The sequence below is a fragment of the Mercurialis annua genome, linkage group LG5 (assembly GCF_937616625.2).
Source record: "Mercurialis annua linkage group LG5, ddMerAnnu1.2, whole genome shotgun sequence".
Taxonomy (NCBI): domain Eukaryota; kingdom Viridiplantae; phylum Streptophyta; class Magnoliopsida; order Malpighiales; family Euphorbiaceae; genus Mercurialis; species Mercurialis annua.
Window position 1 is genome coordinate 22,710,069 of NC_065574.1, and position 7,432 is coordinate 22,717,500.

A 7,432-nucleotide genomic window follows, 5' to 3' on the forward strand; every position below is an offset into this window, starting at 1 on the left:
AGCTAAACGTTTACAAACGTTACTAAACAAATCCAATCGTTTCACCTTTTCAGTAATTTAAGCCAAATGTTTAAAACATTACGAAACAAACCAAGCGTTTCATCTTTTTAGCAATTTAAGCCAAACGTTTACAAACGTTTCCCCTTTTAAGCGATTTAAGCCGAACGTTTACAAACGTTACGAATTAAAACCAAACGTTTCACCTTCTTAGCTATTTGAGTCGAACGTTTACAAATGTTACAAAAAAAATCCAAACGTGTCACATTTTTAGGGATTTAAGCCGAACGTTTACAAACATTAGGAAACAAATCCAAGCGTTTCAACTATTTAGCAATTTAAGCCAAACGGTACAAATCAAATCCAAGCGTTTCACCTTTTTAAAAGTTTAAACCAAATGTTTAAAACGTTACGAAACAAATCCAAAAGTTTTGCCTTTTTTGCGATTTAAGCCAAACGTTTACAAACGTTACAAAACAAATACAAACGTTACACCTTTTTAGAGATTTAAGCCGAACGTTTAAAAACGTTACGAAATAAAACCAAACGTTTCACCTTTTTTGCGATTTAAGACGAACGTTTTCAAACGTTATGGAACAAATCCAAACGTTTCACCTTTTTAGCGATTTAAACCAAACCTTTACAAACGTTACGAAACAAATCCAAACGTTTAACCTTTGTAGCGATTTAAGCCAAACATTTACATACGTTACGAAAAAAATCTAAACGTTTCACCCTTTTAGCGATTTAAGCCAAACGTTTACAAACGTTACGAAACAAATCCAAACGTTTCACCTTTTTAGCGATTTAAGCCAAATGTTCACAAGGGTTGCGAAACAAATCCAAATGTTTCCCCTTTTTAGCAATTTAAGCCAAACGTTTACAAATCTTACTAAGCAAATCCAAAAGTTTCACTTTTTTAACGATTTAAGCCAAACTTTACAAACGTTACGAAACAAATACGAACGTTTCACATTTTTAGCGATTTAAGCCAACGTTTACAAACGTTACGAAACAAAACCAAACGTTTAAAACGTTATGACACAAATCAAAACGTTTCCCCTTTTTAGCAATTTAAGCCAAACGTTTACAAACGTTACGAAACAAATCCAAGCATTTCACCTTTTTAGCAAATTAAGCCAAGCGTTTACAAACGCTATGAAATTTCAAACGTTTCACCTTTTTAGCAATTTAAGCCAAACGTTTACTAACGTTACGAAACAAATCCAAACGTTTCCCCTTTTTAGCGATTTAAGCAAAAAACGTTACGAAACAAATGCAAACGTTTTCCCTTTTTAGCAATTTAAGCCAAACGTTTAAAAACAAAACGTTTCACCTTTTTAGTGATTTAAGCCAAACGTTTACAAACGTTACAAAACAAATCCAAACGATATGAAACAAATCCAAACCTTTTACATATTTAGCAAATTAAGCAAAACCTTTACAAATGTTACGAAACAAAATCAAGCGTTTCACCTTTTTAGCAATTTAAGCCAAACGTTTACAAATGTTACGAAACAAATCCAAGCGTTTCACCTTTTTAGCAATTTAAGCCAAATGTTTACAAACGTTCCGAAACAAATCCAAGCGTTTCACCTCTTTAGCAATTTATGCCAAACGTTTACAAACGTTGAGAAACAAATCCAAGTGCTTCACCTTTTTAGCAATTTATTCTAAACGTTTAGAAACGTTACGAAACAAATCCAAGTCCTTCACCTTTTTAGCAATTTAAGCCAAACGTTTACAAACGTTACGAAACAAATCCAAACGTTTCACCTTTTTAGCGATTTAAGCCAAACGTTTCCAAATGTTACAAAAAAATCCAAACGTTTCACCTTTTTAGCGATTTAAGCCGAACGTTTACAAATGTTACGAAACAAATCTAAACGTTTCACATTTTTAGCGATTTAAGCCGAACGTTTACAAACGTTACGAAACAAATCTAAACGTTTCACATTTTTAGCGATTTAAGCCGAACGTTTACAAACGTTACGAAACAAATCCAAGCGTTTCACATTTTTAGCGATTTAAGACGAACATTTACAAACGTTACGAAACAAATCCAAACGTTTCGCCTTTTTAGCGATTTATGCCAAACATTTACAAATGTTACGAAACAAATCCAAACGTTTCGCCTTTTTAGAGATTGAAGACAAACGTTTACAAACGTTACGAAACAAATCCAAACGTTTCACCTTTTTAGCGATTTAAGCCAAACGTTTACAAGGGTTATGAAATAAATCCAAACGTTTACAAACGTTACGAAACAAATCCAAACGTGTCACCTTTTTAGCGATTTAAGCCAAACGTTTACAAGGGTTATGAAACAAATCTAAACGTTTCACCTTTTTCGCAATTTAAGCCAAACGTTTACAAACGTTACTAAACAAATCCAAACGTTTCACCTTTTTAGTAATTTAAGCCAAACGTTTACATACGTTTCACCTTTTTAGTGATTTAAGCCGAACGTTTACAAACGTTATGAATTAAAACCAAATGTTTCACCTTTTTAGCGATTTAAGTCGAACGTTTACAAACGTTACAAAACAAATCCAAACGTGTCACATTTTTAACGATTTAAGCCCGACGTTTACAAACATAACGAAACAAACCAAGCGTTTCACCTTTTTAGAAATTTAAACCAAACTTTTAAAACGTTACGAAACAAATCCAAACGTTTCACCTTTTTAGTGATTTAAGCCAAACGTTTACAAACGTTACAAAACAAATCCAAACGTTTCACCTTTTTAGCGATTTAAGCCGAAAGTTTTCGTATTTTTTTGGTGAAACTTACTATTTGAAATTCAACTGATCCTTTATTTTCGTCTTTTTCTTCTTGTGAAATAACCGAAATAAATGAATTTTTTACCATAAAAGAACTCATCCTTTTTTTAATTAAGATTAAGATGTTTTTATTTTTATTGATCAGTAATAATAAAAAAATGTATTGTATATTGTTATTGTATTAATAAATAAGAAATATTGTATTAATAAAAAATAAAAAGAATGCCAGTTCTATCTCTCATTACCAACATCCATTTTTAGGGTATGATCTTAGTCTTATGCAGCGGCATTCTCCCTTGACTTTGACATCAATTTGAATTTATTTTATCATCATGAAATTTTCTCCAGAGCTGCGGAACTAACAACTCTATTAGAAAGTAGAATTACCAACTATTACACAAATTTTCAAGCGGATGAGATCGGTCGAGTGGTCTCAGTTGGAGATGGGATTGCATGTGTTTATGGATTGAACGAGATTCAAGATGGGAAAATGGTTGAATTTGCCAGAGGTGTGAAAGGAATAGCGTAGAATCTTGAGAATGAAAATGTAGGGATTGTTGTCTTTGGTAGTGATACCGCTATTAAAGAAGGAGATCTTGTCAAGCGCACTGGATCTATTGTGGATGTTCCTGCGGGAAAGCTATGCTAGGAGGTGTGGTCGACGCGTTGGGAGTACCTATTGATGGAAGAGGGGCTCTAAGCGATCACGAGCGAAGACGTGTCGAAGTTAAAGCCCCTGGGATTATTGAACGTATATATGTGCACGAGCCTATGCAAACAGGGTTAAAAGCGGTAAATAGCTTGGTTCCTATAGGCCGTGGTCAACGAGAACTTAGAATCGGGGACCTACAAACTGGAAAAACAGCAATTGCTATCGGTACCATATTAAACCAAAAGCAAATGAAATCAAGGGCCACCTCTGAGAGTGAGACATTATATTGTGTCTATGTAACGATTGGACAGAAACGCTCAACTGTGGCACAATTAGTTCAAATTCTTTCAGAAGCGAATGCTTTAGAATATTCCATTCTTGTAGCAGCCACCGCCTCGGATCCTGCTCCTCTGCAATTTCTGGCCCCATATTCTGGGTGTGCCATGGGGGAATATTTTCGCGATAATGGAATGCACGCATTAATAATCTATGATGATCTTAGTAAACAGGCCGTGGCATATCGACAAATGTCATTATTGTTACGTCGACCACCAGGCCGTGAGGCTTTCCCAGGCGATGTTTTTTATTTACATTCCCGTCTCTTCAAAAGAGCCGCTAAACGATCGGACCAGCTGGAGACGTATCGGCCTATATTCCTACCAATGTGATCCCCATTACTGATGGACAAATCTGTTTGGAAACAGAGCTTTTTTATCGCAGAATTAGACCTGCTATTAACGTCGGCTTGTCTGTCAGTCGCGTTGGGTATGCCGCTCATTTGATAGCTATGAAACAAGTCTGCGGTAGTTAAAAACTTGAATTGGCACAATATCGCGAAGTGGACGCCTTTGCTCAATTTGGTTCAGACCTTGATGCTGCGACTCAGGCATTAGTCAATAGAGGCGCAAGGCTTACAGAAGAACCGAAACAACCATAATATGCACCACTTCAAATTAAAAAACAACCTTTACAAAGCCTTAAAGGCATTATGCTCGGTAGGTTTGAAAGAAGAAGCAAAGGCAACTACAACTACTGGAAAGGCTTACCTTTCTTTGTTCTCAAACAGCCAGTTGTAGCTCTTGTCCAGTGGAATTACGCTCATTCCTTCTCTAAAAATTGAAAAGAACTAGTTGAATTACCAAGGGGAACTGAAACTCCTTTTCTATCGGGAATCACTATTAGCGCTTAAGAGAGAGAGCTAGTCTTGCATTTGAAGAACCTGATCTTCCTTTATTCTAAGATGCCAGTCTGACTTCTTACTTTCCTGAACCAAATCAAGCAGCTGTCCATTAAACCTCAAAAAGCAGTAGAAGCGGCGAATAAAGCAGTGAATCAGGACTAAGGGCTATCGCTGAGTCCAGTCCTTATTGAATTGTCTTATGGTCAGTAAATAGAAGTGGTTCCTACAGTGTTGGGACCTGCATACATGTTAAAAATTCTAAGCGCGAGCGAGCCTTCATATCCTTCTTATCTCTGTTCTCCGTGAGCAGGAGGCGGTTTTTGCTGTCAAAGTGCAGGTTTGTCAAAGTAAAGCTTTCTGAGCTGTTGATTTTGTACTTCTTTCCTTCCCTCTTCCGTCGCTTCATTCTACTATTGATCATGTCCGATCTCCTTCTTACTAGAGGCAGAAATCGTCCTCATGGGAATCTAAGCTGAAGGTAAGGTAAAGAATCGTCCGATCTTATTTATTCCATTTAGAGTTAGCGTCGAAAACAGCCTATTCTGTTCCAAAAGAGCCTATTCATTTTTCGTGGGTGTTGGACTAGTGGTTATTTCCTTTTTGCTTTCATCCCTTGTGGCGAACTAGACTGATAATTGTGTATGTATATAAAGAAGAAATTTTCTTCTAGTTCTTCTCGTAGTGGAAAGCGTAGGACTGGGAATAAAGCGTGGGAAGCAGCCCTGCAATTCTAGTTTTATACGAACACTAAGCCAAACAGTTATACGGATTCCGCTAAACTCCGTCTATATTCATTATGACCCAAGGCTCACTCCCTGCCATAAGCTAAGCCCTAAATGCATCTCAAGTACACCAATTAGTAGGTATGAGAGGATTAATGTCGGATCCACAAGGACAAATGATTGATTTACCTATTCAAAGCAATTTACGCGAAGGACTCTCTTTAACAGAATATATTATTTCTTGCTACGGAGCCCGAAAAGGGGCTGTCGATACTGTTGTACGAACATCAGATGCTGGATATCTTACACGTCGACTTGTTGAAGTAGTTCAACACATTGTTGTACGTAGAACAGATTGTGGTACCACCCACGGGATCTCTGTGAGTCCCCGAAATGGGATGATGTCGGAAAGAATTTTTATTCAAACATTAATTGGTCGTGTATTAGCGGATAGTATATATATGGGTCTACAATGCATTGCCATTCCAAATCAAGATATTGGGATTGGGCTTGCCAATCGATTCATAACCTTTCGAACACAAAAAATATATATTTGAACTCCCTTTACTTGTAGGAGTACGTCTTGGATCTGTCGATTATGTTATGGTCAGAGTCCTACTCATGGCGATCTAGTGGAATTGGGGGAAGCCATAGGTATTATTGCAGGTCAATAAATAGGAGAGCCAGGTACTCAACTAAACCAGGCAATTCTATGGTTGTTCAAGGATCCTTTCATTCATTATGCTAGATATCGAGGAAAATCCATTTTGGCTGCAAAAGATAGGCCTTTTCTGATGAAAAAATGGAAATATTACTTTGTCAATTTATGTCAATCTCATTTTTATGCGTGGTTTCAACCAGAAAAGATCTATCTAAATTCATTATCTATGCATTCTGTCAACTTTTTGGTCTATCTTTCAAATGTACAATTGAATCCTTCATTGGTACGGAGTCAAATGGTAGAAAATTTATTTATAATAGATAAAGATAAAACTATAAAGAAATTCGATACAATAGTTCCTATTATTCCTTTAATTGGATCGTTGGCAAAAACAAAATTTTCTAACGCAGCAGGACATCCCATTAGTAAACCGACTCGGGCTGATTCAGCGGATTCTGATATTATCGACTGATTTGTGCGTATATACAAAAATTTTTCTCATTATTATAGCGGATCCTAAAAAAAAAAAAGAATTTGTATCGAATAAAATATATACTTCGACTTTCTTGTGTTAAAACTTTGTCTCGTAAACACAAAAGTGCGTACCCATCTTACCTCCTCTACGTTCTTGACAACCCATCTTTGTCTCAGTAGAATCTTTCAGTCCGATGCTAAAACAAAGAGGACGTAGACCCGAGGGGAGTCAGCAGCTAGTTTTGCCGGAATAGGAATAAACAATGCAATTGAATCTGTTGGGGGAAGGGCATTAAACATTAAAGCAATAGACGGAATGAGTCTTAGTTTCAATATCCCCTGCTCTTGTTGAGTCGATTGAGAAATTGTTGAAGAAAGAGCAAGATGTTTCTTTTGTCCCTTCCAGGCGATCGGAAAATAAAGAAATAGTTAATATATTCAAGATAATAACGTATTTACAAAATACCGTCTCAATTCATCCTATTTCACCAGATCCGGGATGTGATATGGTTCTGAAGGATGAACTGGATATGGACAGTTCCAATAAGATTTCTTTCATGAACAAAAATCCATTTTTTGATTTATTTCATCTATTCCATGATCGGAACACGGGGGATACACATTACACAGCGATTTTGAATCATAAGAGAGATTTCAAGAAATGGCGGATCTATTCATTCTATCAATAAACTAGCCGGATCTGGTGTATCATAAGGGATTTACCTTTTTTATTGATTCCTACGGATTGGATCAAAAACAATTCTTGAATGAGGTATTCAACTCCAGGGATGAATCGAAAAAGAAATCTTTATTGGTTCTACCTCCTATTTTTTATGAAGAGAATGAATCTTTTTATCGAAGGATCAGAAAAAAATGGGCCCGGATCTCCTGCGGGAATGATTTGGAAGATCCAAAACAAAAAATAGTGGTATTTGCTAGCAACAACATAATGGAGGAAGTCA

General features: G+C 36.4%; 1 pseudogene; it reads left to right on the forward strand.

Annotated features, from left to right (window-relative positions):
* Positions 1 to 3,113: 3,113 nt before the first annotated feature.
* The window catches only part of LOC126681712 (protein Ycf2-like), a 9,131-nt pseudogene continuing 4,812 nt past the window's right edge, over positions 3,114 to 7,432 (forward strand).